This window comes from Hylobates moloch, unplaced genomic scaffold (assembly GCF_009828535.3).
Source record: "Hylobates moloch isolate HMO894 unplaced genomic scaffold, HMol_V3 SCAFFOLD_14, whole genome shotgun sequence".
In the NCBI taxonomy this organism is placed as follows: domain Eukaryota; kingdom Metazoa; phylum Chordata; class Mammalia; order Primates; family Hylobatidae; genus Hylobates; species Hylobates moloch.
Genome location: NW_026652289.1, coordinates 14,178,771 through 14,194,082, shown reverse-complemented (window position 1 = coordinate 14,194,082; position 15,312 = coordinate 14,178,771). Strand labels below are relative to the sequence as shown.

Here is a 15,312-nt window from a genome sequence, read left to right as displayed (position 1 = left end):
TCCTCTCCGGAGTTTCCGTGGGTCTTCCCTGTTTTAGATCTATTTCTTTTTTCCTTAGCACTAGAATTCGTGATAAATTTTACTGGTGTTATGGCCTGAATTGTGTCCCACCCCCAAATTCACATGTTGAAGCCTTAACTCCTAGTACCATAGAATGTGATTCGATTTCGAGATAGTCTTTAAAGAGATAGTTGAGTGGGATGTGGTGGCTCATGCCTGTAATCCTAGCACTTTGGGAGGCCAAGGTGGGCGGATCACCCGAGGTCAGGAGTTTGAGACCAGCCTGGCCTCAAACCCTGTCTCTACTAAAAATAGTAGCCAGCACAGTGGTGCGCACCTGTAATCCCAGCTACCCGGGAGGCTGAGATGGGAGAATTGCTTGAACCCGGGAGGCAGAGGTTGCAGTGAGCCAAGATTGCACCACTGCACTCCAGCCTGGGCAACAGAGTGAGACTGTGTCTCAAAAAAAAAAAAGAGGTAGTTGAGTTAAAGTGAGGTCCTGTGGGTGGGTCTTGATCCAATCTGATTGATGTCTTTATAAGAAGAGGAAATTTGGACACAGACACATAGGGAAGACCGCATGAAGACACAAGGAGACGATAAATGGGGTAATAGGAAATAGATTATTAGTTTATTTCACCTGTTACTTTTTAAAGCCATCTACAAGCCTAGGAGAGAGGCCCCAGAAGTAACCAGTCCTGCTCACACCTTGATCTCAGACTTGTATCCTTTCAAAATTGTGAGACAGTAAGCCACACAGTCTGTGATACTTTGTTGTGACAACCCTAGCAAACAAACACATTGGGAGATATTAATTAAAATGATTGAAAGAGCAAAAGGTACTGAAAAAAGAAAAAGGAGTCAAGGCCGGCATCTTATGATCTCCATGTCGTTCTTCCCACCCTGTGCGCACGGGTGTGCAAACCTGCGCCCACCTCCCACTGAGCTCCCTGTTATCTGCTTATGGATTCCTGGCCCTTCCTGAGAGCCATTATCTGCTGTCAGTGGAAGCAGAGCATTCATTATTCCTAGCCAGTGCAGGGAGGCCAGGAGGATTTATGGAGTCATTGCAGGAACACAAATTCTGCTTTGTACAGACTGACACCGTAAACGCACATGAATAAATCAGGGCAGAGTGGAAAAAAGCCCTACTTTTCCCTTTCTCATGAACACAGGCACGGGGGCTGGCCCCGATGTTTAGTGTGTGATTTAGGCGGGGAGGAAGGAAGCCTCGTGTTCTCATAGCATAGAGAAGCCATCTGCAGAGGTTTATTGAGGACCTCCTGTGAATGGGTCACCAGCGGGCCTGGGGCTGGGAGGAGCTGTGATAAGGATTCCTGTGTTCAGTTTAGTGTACAACTGTTATTTTAATTTTTTTTTTTCCTGGAGCTGTTGTGTCTCTCCCTCCCCTGGGTTTTTGCACCCCTGCCCCTGCCATGCACTGGCTTGCTTTGATATTTCCCCTTAGCATCATCTGCATCTATTAGCTATATCTTAATTCCACTGTGTTGTTATTATTGTTGGCTCAGTTTTAGCTACAATTAATGGATGGTCACTACGTGCAAGCACTTTCCATGTTTACCTTGGCCACCATTATTACCCCTGGCTTACTGATGAATAATCGAGGCCTACTGAGGTTAAGTTTCTTGCCATAGGATTTCTCAGTGCTGGGACTCTGACCTCAGCTGGGTTCCAAAAGGCATGATTTAATTCTCATCACAAATGTAGGTGACTGGTAATCTCATATGCACTTTGCAGATGAGAAAACAGAGCATTTCTTCCTTCCTTCATTCATTCTACAGATTTTGTGGTTGCTGTTGTTTGTTTAATTGAGACGGAGTCTCGCTCTCTCACCCAGGCTGGAGTGCAGTGGCGCGATCTCGGCTCACTGCAAGCTCCGCCTCCCGGGTTCACGCCATTCTCCTGCCTCAGCCTCTCCGAGTAGCTGGGACTACAGGCGCCCGCCACCACGCCCGGCTAATTTTTTGTATTTTTAGTAGAGACGGGGTTTCACCGTGGTCTCGATCTCCTGACCTCGTGATCCACCCGCCTCGGCCTCCCAAAGTGCTGGGCTTATAAGCGTGAGCCACCGCGCCCGGCCTGTTTAATTGTTTTTGAGAGAGAATCTTGCTCTGTCGCCCAGGCTGGAATGCAGTGGCATGATCGTGGCTCACTGCAACCTCTGCCTCCCGGGCTCAGGCTCCTGCATCAACGTCCCAAGTAGCTGGGACCACAGATGTGTGCCATCACACATGGCTAATGTTTGTATTTTTTGTAGAGATGGAGCTTCACCATGTTGCCCAGGCTGGTCTCGAACTCCTGGGCTCAAGCGATCTGCCTACCTCAGCCTCCTAAAGTGCTGGGATTACAGGTGTAAGCCACTGCACCCGGCCCAGACTTTGTGTTTTGAGTGCTAGGTCTCAGGCAGGCAGTCAGCTGGTCCCTGGGCTCAGAGGGTGTATGGTTTGCCCAAAGCCAGGCAGCCAGAACTTCCCTGTCTCATACAGTTGCCTTTCACCACATGTAGCTGTTGAACACTTGAAATGTGCCTGGTCTGGCCCAGTGTGGTGGCTCACACCTGTAATCCCAGCACTTTGGGAGGCCAAGGTGGGTGGATCACCTGAGGTCAGGAGTTTGAGACCAGCCTGGCCAACATGGTGAAACTCTGGCTCTACTAAAAATAGAAAAATTAGCCAGGCATGTTGGCGGGCACCTATTATCCCAGCTACTTGGGAGGCTGAGGCAGGAGAATTTCTTGTACCCAGGAGGCTGAGGTTGAAGTGAGCTGAGATCTGGTCATTGCACTCCAGCCTGGGCAACAAGAGCAAAACTGCATCTCAAAAAAAAAAAAAAGAAACGTGCCTTGTCCTAACTGAGATGTGCTCAAATTGTAAAACACACACCAGATCTCAAAACATCATAGTATGAAAAAAAAGAATGCAAAATATCTCCTTAAGAATTTCAAAATATTGGTCACATGCTGAGATGATAATATTTTAGATAAATGGGGTTATAGGAAATAGAGGGTTAGTTAATTTCACCTGTATCCTTTTACGTACTGTGGCTACTAGGAAATGTAACATTACTTATGTGGCTTACAGGTCTTGGTTGGATGGCACTGGACATGTGGCTGAGGTGAGGATGCCTCCTGTGGATTCTCTTGTGCCATTCCGACGTTGCTCAGAGGTACCGGTTGTTCCCTCTGAACCGAGTGATAGTGCCCAGGTGGGGACCGTTGATGGGTTGGACATGTGAGAAGCAGGGAGGCAGCACAGGGCACACCTGGAAGATATAAAAAGTAGAGAGGAGACACAAGCACGTGAATATATTTCACACCTCTGACCTGTGCACTTAAAAGTGGTGAGGACGGGCCGGGAGTGCTGGCTCACACCTGTAATCCCAGCACTCTGGGAGGCTGAGGCAGGTGGATCACTTGAGGTCAGGAGTTTGAGACCGGCCTGGCCAACATGGAGAAACCTTGTCTGTATTAAAAATACAAAAATTAGTCAGGCATGGTGGCAGCCACCTGTCATCCCAGCTACTAGGGAGGCTGCAGTGGGGGGATCACTTGGACCTGGGAGACGGAGATTGCAGTGAGCTGAGATCCTGCCATTGCACTCCAGCCTGGGTGACAGAGCAAGTCTCCATCTCAAAAGAAAAAAAAAAAAAATGGTGAGGACAGTAACTTTTATTTAGGTGTTTTTACCACAAAAAAAAAAATTTTTTTTAAATGAACAAAAACTTAAAGAGTATGTGTCTCACTATGACTATTGTGTAAAAGCATTTAAAGAATGAAAATTTTATTTGACCATAGGCAACTGGGCTAAACAAAAATTGATAGAATGTAAGCTAGTCAAAATAAACTTTGTTCCAAGAAAAAAAAAAAGTGGAGAGGGAGGTGTGGGTGGGAGTGGGGGGCGTGCTGGCAGCAGATCATGAAGGACTTTCAATATCTCATTGAGGAATCTGGACTTTATTTAGACGATGACTGTACTGTCCTTAGAAAGAAGACTCTGGGGCCCCAGTGCGAGAAAGGGCTGAAAGCCGGGAGGGTGGAGGAGAGCTACGGGCCTGTCAGGAGGCTGGCCAGAGCAGGCGGGGTGGCCAGGAAGGAACCTTTCGGAGGAGACTTGGCAGTCCATCGTGGGGAGGGGCAAGGGGAAAGGGGATGAACCGGTCGGGCAACAGGTGGGGAGAAGGCAGGCCTCAGCAAGGAGGAACGGTTGTGAATATGTGACTTTTGAAAGGCAGGGAGGGAGAGTGGGGTGCAGGCTGCCCACCACGTCAGGTTGTCCAGCTGGGATTCTCAGCAAGTTCCCTGTCATGGCTGGCGAGGGGTGGTCCTGCATAACCAGCCCATTGTTTTTTGGATCCCGTGGATCTGTTTGCTTTTAGATTATGTCATTTGAGGCTTCCTCTCTGTTGTTGTGGAGTTACACTCTGGATGATTAAAAATGGGGCAGAGTTGGAAGAGACTGGGAACAGACAGGGCTACTGGGGAATGGGAGTTTCTGAGGATTTAAGACCATTGGGTGTTCAGGATTTTTTTTGCCAATATATTTATCAATTGTATTTCAGGGGTCAAACATCTTGGGGCATACCAAGATGAATCACACATGGTCTCAAAAAACTTGTAAACTGGGCCCTTTTGGCTGTTTTCCAAACCATAGAGACAGGATGCTAGCATTACCTGTTTTAACAATACTCATCTCCCCTTAAGATTCCTGAGTTTTGTGCACTGCAAGTGGGCAGCACTCCGGAGGGACTGAGGGTTAATTTTATCCTTGTGGATAATAAATGCATCTTGGACAAAGGAAGAACACGTATTTTAACTAAGTAGCAGCCTTCTGATAAGAATTCCAGCAATTGCACAAGCCCCCCGGTTGTCTGTACAGCCCAGCCATTCTACCTTTGCTATCTCAAAATTCTCCGTTTTGCATTCCTCTCTTGCAGGAACCAGTTTCTAGTTTCTCACCAGCAGGATACGTTTCCAGGGTGATCTGCTTACTGAATTGGGGCTGGAGCCCGGGCGCAGAGGATCCCCGGGAAAGTGGCTTCAGAACGCCCCTGGGTGGGCGTGGGAGCGTTTCCCAGCCCTGCGTTGGGAGCTGACATTGTTTTGTCCTTAGAGGCTTGCTTTTTGCCTTTGCCCAGCACCTGGTTCTGTTAGCATCGCCAAGATCAGTCCTAATGAGCTTTTTTGTTTAAACTGGGGAAGGAAACTTTTTCCCTCATTTACAAAAAGGCGAATTTTAGCTCAGCAGCAGGAGGGTGGCCAGCGGGGAGCCAGGGGTCAGAGGCAGTTGAGCGCTGCTACATAAATAGCAGCAATTAATGGGCCCCTGTAAAAGACAGGGATGTGTGTGTTTGCTGTCTAGCATGGTTTCTCTGCGAATCGGAGCAACACTGAAATTAATTATAAAGCCAGCAAAGGATATTTTCTGCTGTTAAATAAGTATCATCCACACAGGAGCACGTTCCACTCGGATGCATTTACACACATCGTTTCTTTGGAAGACGATGTGAAACCAATTTATTTTCAAAACTCCCCACTGGGTCATACTAATCACCACAGTTTTCAGCCCTTTTCTGCGGAATTCAGGCTTGGGCCGGAGCCGGGAACCCTCAGGCTCTCGTCATTTCCTTCATTGCTCTGGGGGCTTTCCCTTTGCCCACCCTGCCCAAATCATTTCCTCCAGTGCTGTCAACCAGGTTTGAATTTTTATGATGAGATTTACAAAGCGAGCCATTCTGTTATTACTAATAACCATCATAAAGGTTTCATAAAGGTTCTGCTTTGGTTTGCTGGGGCTAGTACAGTAAATAACACAGACCTGGGGGGCCTTCAACAACAGACATTGATTTTCTCTGAGTTCTGCAGGCTGGAAGCCTGAGATCAAGGGGTCAGTAGGTTTGGTTTCTCCTGAAGCCTCCTCTCCTTGGCTGTCTGAAGGCTGCCTTCCCACTGTGTCTTCACACAGACATCCTCTGTGCTGTCATCCCTGGTGTCTCTCTCTCTCTCCGTATCAAGACACCAGTCCTGTTGGATTAGGGCATCACCCTCATGTCCTCATTTAACCTTATTTCCCTTTTTAAAGGCCCTGTTTCCAAATACAGCCATCTTTCTGTATCTGCAGGGGTTGGTTTCAGGATATCCTTTTTTTTTTTTGAGACCGAGTCTCACTCAGTCACTCAGGTTGGAGTACAGTGGCGCGATCTCAGCTCACCACAACTTCTGCCTCTGGGGTTCAAGTGATTCTCGTGCCTCAGCCTCCCGAGTAGCTAGGATTACAGGCATGCGCCACCATGTCTGACTAATTTTTATATTTTTAGTAGAAATGGGGTTTTGCCATGTTGGCCAGGCTGGTCTCGAACTCCCAACCTCAGGTGATCCGCTCGCCTCGGCCTCCCAAAGTGCTGGGCAGGATCTCCTTCTGATACCAGAATTCAAGGATGCTCAAGTTCCTGATAACAAATAGTGTCGTATTTGCATATATCCTATGCCTATCCTCCTGTATATTTTAAATCATCCCCACCTTACTTAGAATACCTCATGCAATGCCTACACATCACTTCATTCACGTGGATTCAACTTAGCACTTGGCATGAGGCAAATTCAAGTTTTGCCTATTGGAACTTTGTGAATTATTTTCCCCAACATTTCTGATCTGAGGTTGGAACCCATGGAGGGTCAACTGTACAATCACACTGGGGCTGGAATTTTGGGGGCGGACACGACTTAGCCCATAACAGGTTCTGAAATAGTTAATAGCTTCTTCTTCTTCCAACTGCACGTGGATTCATTCATTCAAGAAATACTCATTGAGTGCCGCCTGTGTGCGGGGGCTGTTCTGGATGTGGTAAGCATGTCAGTGAGGGACCATCTCTTCCCTTCTGGGGCTTCTAAGCGTCAGGCAGATTCCATGCTCACTCAGTTCTGTGGGACTTCAGAGGTGATAAGTGCTACGGAACAAATAGCCTCGGGGCACAGGGGTTGTGAGCTCCAGATGATGTGGTTATAAGTGGGTGAGTCAGGGAAGCTTCTCTAAGAGCTGACATTTCGGCAGGATCTTAGAGACTGAGGGAGTGCTATGTGGCCAAGGTCCCCAGGAGAGAACAAACACCCCTGTTTCTGCTGCTGAGGAACAATGAGGAGGCAGGTCAAGCCGCGGGAGCCGTGGGCTGCCTGATGGGAGTGGCGCAGGCATCCTCATGACGTGGATTCTTTCCTTTGGGAGCCATGTGGAGCCTGGGTGTGTTTCCATGGCCCTCACTTTTGGGGAGCCTTCCTGCCCCTTTAGATTAGCTGATCTGGAGAAGGTGACAGCTCAGACAAGTTTGGGAGAGAGATGGGGTGCCCACCAAGGGGACCACCCAGAATTAGACGTTGGCATGTCAGGAATTTTAGGGGGACACGTGGGGGCTGGTGGTGAAGAATGAGGGTCCTCCTGTCATAGATCGCCTGCTGTAATGCTGCCCCTGTGAGGTGTCCCCAGCACCCCTTCTCCGCATGTCCTGTCCCCAATTCTTAGTCACACTTTTAGGAAGTGAGAAACCATTTTCTGCAGCAGGGAAGGCTGGATGGCAAGCAGGGATGATAGTCCACTGCCTTGGGCTCAGCGCGGATCCTAAATTTCTGTTTCTGTTGGGACTTTCCCAGAGCTGCTCGGTCTCCTCATACCTACTTTCTAGCATTGGCATTCGGCGTCAGTTGTACGGCTGCTGTCCACCCCAAATTGGAATCTGGAAGGCACACCTGGGATTGGGGCTGGCCATGGCCATGCATCTGTCTTTCCCCCCGCCCCCCCATCCCTCTCTCCCCATCTTCTTTCCAGGTCCATGCTGGCCCTGTTGTTATCCAGGGCATGCTGATGGAGCTCCTTCCGGGTTCCTGACACTGTGCTGGACACTGGACACACCAGGTTCAGTCATTTTTGAAATGACCGAGGGTTTGGTGCCTGGAAGGGGTTCTGGAAGTGTTCTAGGAAAAGAATGGGCCTGGCCTTGAAAAAGGGTGAGAAGGAGCCAAAAGGGCTGATCCCAGCAGGGGTCTGGAGATGGGAGAATTTCTTATGGTGACGAAGGAAAACCTATTGTAGCCTAGTGAGTTACGGGGGAAAATAGGGCTAGGAGATTGTGAGTGCCTCGGTCGGGGGAGGAGAGGGGTAGAGTTGTAATTAGGCTGGTTGGGGAAGCCTCTCTGAGAAGGGGACATTTCTCTTTTTTTGTTTGAGATAGGGCCTCACTCTGTCTCCCAGGCTGAAGTGCAGTGGTGTGATCACGGCTCGCTGCAGCGTCAACCTCCCAGGGTTAAGCCCTTTTCCCACGTCAGCCTCTCAAGGAGCTGGGAACACAGGCCTGCACCACCACGCCTGGCTAAGTTTTTGTATTTGTTTGGTAGAGACGAAGTTTCACCGTGTGGCCCAGGCTGGTTTGGAACTCCAGGCCTCAAGCCGTCTGCCTGGGGGACATTTCTCACACAGAGGTCTGTGGACTCTCTGCATCACGATCGCACACAAGCTGAAACGGTGTCCACAGATAGCACTCACATTTGATTTAAATGACTTTAATGTTTGAAGGGAAGGCACTGGTCTGCCTACATTGTAATTGGGAAATCTGAGGGCTGAAGTCGTGGGACTTCCCAAGGCGGTAGTAGAGATGACCAAGAACTTACACTGACCTCCTGTAGTGCCCTGGTGGGATTTTCCACACATGCATTCATTTATTCATTGATTCCCTCTTTCCCTTGCTCCCATGAGCCCAGCACTGTGCTAGGGTGCTGGGAGGTCAGACACCATTCCTACTTTCGTGGAAAGTACAGTGGAGGATATCATATCAGCTAAGTGTATGTGTGATGGATGTGACAGCTGGGGAGGCCCAGAGTGACCCCAGCCAGTTGGATGGGGAAGCAAACTGTAACCTGAGGCCAGTGGTGGGTGGGAATTGGGGTTGACCTGGCCAAGAGTGTGTGGGAGGGAATACCAGGCCGGGCTGGGTGGGGGTGGGAGACAGGAGGCAGAGAGATTAGCAGGGAGGCCCAACTCTGCCAGAGGGATGATGGTGGGGCTGCAGTAGGGGAGTACGGGAAGGAAGGGGAAGGGGAGGGAGATTGTCCAAGGTGGAGGTGACAGACTCTTGGTGATGAATGAGGTGTGGGAATAGGGGCAGGGTGGCTGGAGGAGGATGTTACAGTGGGGCCACCTGTGGATGGTGGTGCTGTAGGCTGAGCTGGGAGCCCCACAGAGGAGTTGGGGCAGGGGGAGGTGACAGGCTCGGAGGCCCACAGATTATCCAGGTGGAGATGGCCAGAGGCACATCAGAGCTCAGGAAGAGGTGTGAGCAGGACAGGCTTGGCAATCATGGGCAGATGGACAGTCATGAGCGTGCTGGAAGTGGAGGGGTGGACGCGTGCCTCCCCAGCAGAGGAAGGCCTGGGACAGAACCTCAGGGAGGCTACAGGGGGAGAAGCAGGAGGTGTGGGACCTGGGAGGGCAAGGAGAGTGTGAGAGGTCAGCAGGGAGAGTAGCCTCCGGGTACCGGGGACCTTGGTGAGGCAGTCACAGGGAGTGGTGGGAGTGGCAGTCCGGGGCAGGGGCTGTCTGCGCTTCCGTGTCTACCCACTCCTCTGAACCAAACATGCAGAGCCTACTGACCACCACTTATTGAGGACTCTGAGGAATGCTCTCAGAGCCAGGGTTTGCAGCTTCAGAGCCTGTGTGCCCAGCTGCTGTTGCTATGACGTCCCCGGACTGGGGAACACAGGAGGAGAGTGGAAGAGGAACGGTAAGACCTGGCCCTAGGCTGGGCGTGGTGGCTCATGCCTGTAATCCTAGCACTTTGGGAGGCCAAGGCGGGCGGATCACCTGTGGTCAGGAGTTCAAGACCAGCCTGACCAACATGGAGAAACCCTGTCTCTACTAAAAATACAAAATTAGTCGGGCATGGTGGTTCATACCTGTAATCCCAGCTACTCGGAAGGCTGAGGCAGGAGAATCACTTGAACCCAGGAGGCGGAGGTTGCAGTGAGCTGAGATCTCGCCATTGCCCTCCAACCTGGGCAACAAGAGTGAAACTCTGTCTCAAAAAAAAAAAAAAAAAAAAAAAAAGACCTGGCCCTAGCCCGCAGTGAATGAATGCTTCCCTTTGTTCTTACAGTTTTACTCTTCTGCAGGGAATCCCGTAGAATTGTAGGATGCTCAGATGGTCTGTTAGCCTGCTCAGGCTGCCACAACAAAATACCATGGAGTAGGAGGCTTAAAACAACAGAAATTCATGTTTCACAGTCCTGGAGTCTGGAATTCCGAGATCAAGGTGCCAGTGGGGTTGGTTTCTCCCAAGACCCTCCCCTTGGCTTCTAGATGACTGCCTTCTCTCTGTGTCCTCACATGACCTTTCTGTGCAGGCTCAGAGACAGAGAGAGTTCTGGTGTCTCTTCCCCTTCTTATAAGGACATCAGTCCTATTGGATGAGAGCCCCATTCTAATGACCTCATTTAACGTTAATAACCTCTTTAAAGTATCTCTCTTCAAATACAGTCACGTTGGGGGTTAGGGCTTCAACATACGCGATTCAGTCTATTGCAGATGGCAATCTTGAACCACTAAAATAAATCTGAATTATCCTCCCCTCCCCGACAAATGGACCTAAAGATCCAGGACTCTTTTATAGTACAGGTTAATTATCCCTTATCTGCTTGGGACCAGAAGTGTTTTAGATTTGGGATTTTTTTTTTTTTTTTTTTTTTTTGCTTTGTACCCAATGGAGCACCCTTAATTCCAAATACTCCAGTGAGCATTTTCTATAGGTGTCGTGTTGATGCTGAACAAGTTTCAGATTTTGGAACATGTTGGATTTTCGGTTTTCAGGTTAGAGATTAGAGATGTTCAACCTGCATACACTTATACCTAGAACCCTGGCAGGTATATTTTAGGTGTTTAATAAATGTTTGTTGAAGAAGGAAAGATTCATTTGAGTTTAGTATACAGTATTCATTAAGAAACCAAAGTGTTCTGGGAAGAAAGCTTTTTTGGGGATAATTTCCATGTGAAAAGAAAACTCAGTTGATCAGGGCTTCCCATTCCCTGTGCGTTTTGATTATTTAAAACGTGGTGTAAAAGTGCTTTGATTAAGGAAAGGCTATGAACTTTCTAAAATACAGCACATTGTGTAATGTGTAAAACACATATGTATGTTTCTGCGATATTAAAGAGGAGTCTCTTTGATCAGTATTTTTTTTTCCTTCCTCTCAGTCGTACAGAAGATCCATTTTACATCTGACTTCTCATTTTGGAGATTGGATACATCAATACTTGATGTGTTTCAGAGTAATGAATTTTAAAGGCAGTGAAGGGTGATACAGGAGGAAGGGATGAATTTAAAATCCTGTTAACTCTGATCCTATGTTGACAGTCTCAGCCAAGTCAATATTTAAAGAAGATGAGAGACTCGCCTGATAGGAAGTCACTGACTTGGGATTTAAAAGCGACTCTATTCCAGAGAGTTCAAAACACTGAGATAGAGTTCAGCCGTCTTTTTTAATATGCTGAAGCCACCGGTCAAGGAAATGCACTTTGTTTTCCTTAGCTGAACTGAGCTTGAATGCTTTTTCACCCTGTCTACGGATTGATTCATTGAAAGTAAATTGGTAATGATAATAACAGCATCAATTTAAGGAGCATTTCGTATGTGCCAGACATTGTACTAAGTGCTTTCTTTTTTTTTTTTTTGAGACGGAGTCTTGCTCTGTCGCTCAGGCTGGAGTGCAGTGGCGCGATCTCGGCTCACTGCAAGCTCCGCCTCCCAGGTTCACGCCATTCACCTGCCTCAGCCTCCCGAGTACCTGGGACTACAGGCGCCCGCCACCACGCCCGGCTAATTTTTTGTATTTTTAGTAGAGACGGGGTTTTACCGTGTTAGCTAGGATGGTCTTGATCTCCTGGCTTCATGATCCACCGGCCTCGGCCTCCCAAAGTGCTGGGATTACAGATGTGAGCCACCGTGCCCGGCCCTAAGTGCTTTCTTTATGTATATTATCTTAGGGACCTATTGGTAGATGGAAGTGTGTGTCATTACTGGGTGCATTACTGAGCCTGGGTGATTTTGTGCTCCCTTATTCTAAGTAAAATTCTACATTGGATTTTTTTCTCCTAATACCTAACAAAGGCCGTCAAGCATGAATTCCTTGGCAGTTAGCAAGTGATCTCTCTCGATAGGTTGGGATCCACACACATGGCCTCTTCCTCCTGTGTTGCGGAGAGCAGTGCTTCCCTTTCGTGCAGGGCAAACTCTTCCTCCTCTTCCTCTCCTTCCTTAAGGTTTCCTCTCTCTTTCTCTTCTTTTCTTTCTTTCTTTCTTTTTTTTTTTTTGAGATGGAGTCTTGCTCTGTCACCCAGGCTGGAGTGCAATGGAGCTTTCTTGGTTCGCTGCAGGCTCTGCCTCCCAGGTTCAAGTGATTCTCCTGCCTCAGCCTCCCAAGTAGCTGGGACTACAGGTGTGCACCACCATGCCCAGCTAATTTTTGTATTTTTAGTAGAGATGGGGTTTCACCATGTTGCCCAGGCTGGTCTCGAACTCCTGACCTCAAGTTATCGCCAGCCTCAGCCTCCCAAAGTGCTGGGGTGACAGGTGTGAGCCACCACACCTGGCTGGGTTTCCTCTCTTTCTGTCTCTCCTGCATCTTGTATTTCCTCTCTTTCTGTCTCTCCTGCATCTTGTATTTCCTCTCTTTCTGTCTCTCCTGCATCTTGTATTTCTTCTCTTTCTGTCTCTCCTGCATCTTATATTTCCTCTCTTTCTGTCTCTCCTGCATCTTGTATTTCGTTGTCTCTGTAGCTGCTGCTAGTGATTTTTTGGCCTTGGGGGATTTCCATTGCTTTCTTATGAGCTTAGCTATTTATTTAAAAGTGGTTTGCTGATTTTATCTATCATCATTGATTGGTGGTGTTTGTTTGGCAGGGAAGGAGGAGGGTAGAGTTACCGTGTTGTGAGAAATGCTTTCTGTTTTTCCTTTTTCTGAGACAGGGTCTCACTCTGTCGCCTAGGCTTGAGTGCAGTGGTGAGATCATAGATCACTACAGCCTGGAACTCCCGGACTCAAGCGATCGTCTCACCTCAGCCTCCCGAGCAGCTGGGACTACTGGCACGAGCCACCACACCTGGTTAATTTTTGTGAGATGAGGTTTCACCATGTTGCACAAGCTGTTTCTTAATTAATAAAAGAAGTTGATGAATAATCTCTTTCAACTGTCATATATTGGAACCGTGCTCTTCTCTTTCTACTAATTTTCCACCACTGCAGGACTTTGCTACTAATCTTCTTGGAAATATGGGGGGAATCTTTGGAAAACTGATTCCTTTGTAAACTTTTGAAAAGGCTTGCAACTTGGATCTATTGATGAGCCTCGGTTCTACTGATCTTTGACAGAAAGTTGTTTTTCTTGTGCTCATGATGACATCCAGGCTTAGATACCCTCCTGAAACTCCCATTTCCAAACATACACACACACACACACACACACACACACACACACACACACACACACACACACACACACACACACACACACACACACACACACACACACACACACCCCTGGACTGAACTGGGAGTTCCCTGGCAGCACTGGCTGGGGGCCTCATCCTTAAGTGAATCGGGGAACCTGCAGCGTTGGTAAGAGCCATTGATTGGTGTGGTGCTATCACTCCTGTTGCCTGGAACATGCTAAACTTGCTTACTTTACTGCCATTTGATAGCAGAGATTTAATTTCACTCTGTAAAACTCTCCCGACTCAAGTAGTTTATTTTGCAGCTAGAGATCCATTATTGCATTGGGCTTTACCCAGTTAGAGTCAGTGTTAGCTTTGTTTTGCCTGCAAACCTCTGATTACTGTCAAATTGAATTAGATGTCTCCCTTTGCTGATCACTGATTGACTTTTCCTTAATTTCCCATTCATTTTTTTCCCCATTTCAGTTGTTATAGATGAAGTCGATTAAATGGTTTTGTGTAATCAAGAACGGCATTCCATTTCAGTATTATCAACGTGGAGCTTGTAAGTCAGGGGGTGGATGAAAACAAGCTGGTAATGAGCTGGTATTTGAAAATCGAGTGGGAGCTTAATAGGAAACCTTCTCCAAGGTGAGGTAGCTTAAGGGCTCAGGGTTTTCATGGAGGGACCCTTGACTGGCAGAACTTGGGCATCAAGGTTTCAGATGATGGTAGGGCACACATCAGGGGTGTTAGTTTCCTGTAGCTGCTGTAACAAATGACCACAAACTTGGTGGCTTTAAACAACAGAAAGTGATTCCCTCACAGTCTGGAGGCTGGAAGTCCAAACAGTCTCATTGGAGATCAAGGTGTCAGTAGGGCCATGCTTCCTTCAGAGACCCAAGGGGAGACTTGGATTTTGCTTCTCCCAGCCCCTGGTGGCTACTGGCATCTCCTGGGCTTGTGGCCACGTTATTCTCTTGTTTCCGTCTTCACTTTGCTTTCTTCTCTGCTTGTCTATCTGATCCCCTCGTCTTTTAAAGACACTTTTGATGGCATTTAGGACTCACCCAGTTAATCCAGGACAGCCTCCCCATCTCAAGACCATTAACTTCATCATGTCTGCAGAGTCCCATCCCCCTAAAGATGACATTTTCAGGTTCCAGGGATTAGGATGTGGGCCTATCTTTGGGAGGCCATTTTTCGACTCACCACACTGGGCCTGCTTCACGGAAGGCCTTGGTACGATGGCCCAAGGCCTGGGCTGGACCGAGTGGTATGAGGAGGAGGGGCTGGACCGAGTGGTATGAGGATGAGGGGCTGGATGGGGTTTCCAGGGGGTATTTCCCCAGCACCATAGATCACCTCATTGCCTTGTCCTTTCACCTTCAGGAAAGGGAGGAGGATGGGCTACAGAAAGAGCAAGAAGTGAGAGAGTGGGGAGAAGTGCTTGGAAATACTGCATTTGCACAGAAGTCGGAAGGTACAGGAAGAACCGCCCAAAGAAGAGCCTAGCGTGCACTCCTAAGCCTGGCATGTGGGAACCAACACTAATCGTTAGGATGACTGTAATCGTACCGCTGTGATAATGAGGTCCAGACTCATGGAAAGAGCCACCTGGGCTGTCCTTTCTGTTCAGAGGGGTCTGCAGTGTAGACACTTGCTAACCAATTATGGAGCTTCATAGGGTCCTACTCTGACATAGCTCGTGGAGGTGCAAAACCCTGATATGGGCTGGTTCAGTCCTGGGAGTGGAGCCTGAGAGGCAGTTCATGAAGACTCTGCTCTCTGTGGGTCTCATGGATGTGGGGGAGCAGAGGGGACGGT

At 48.4% G+C, this 15,312-nt stretch overlaps 1 protein-coding gene across 5 annotated transcripts in view; it reads left to right on the top strand.

Annotated features, from left to right (window-relative positions):
• The window catches only part of HUNK (hormonally up-regulated Neu-associated kinase), a 136,106-nt gene that overhangs the window by 40,611 nt on the left and 80,183 nt on the right, over positions 1–15,312 (top strand). The gene's annotated exons all lie outside the window — the stretch shown is intronic.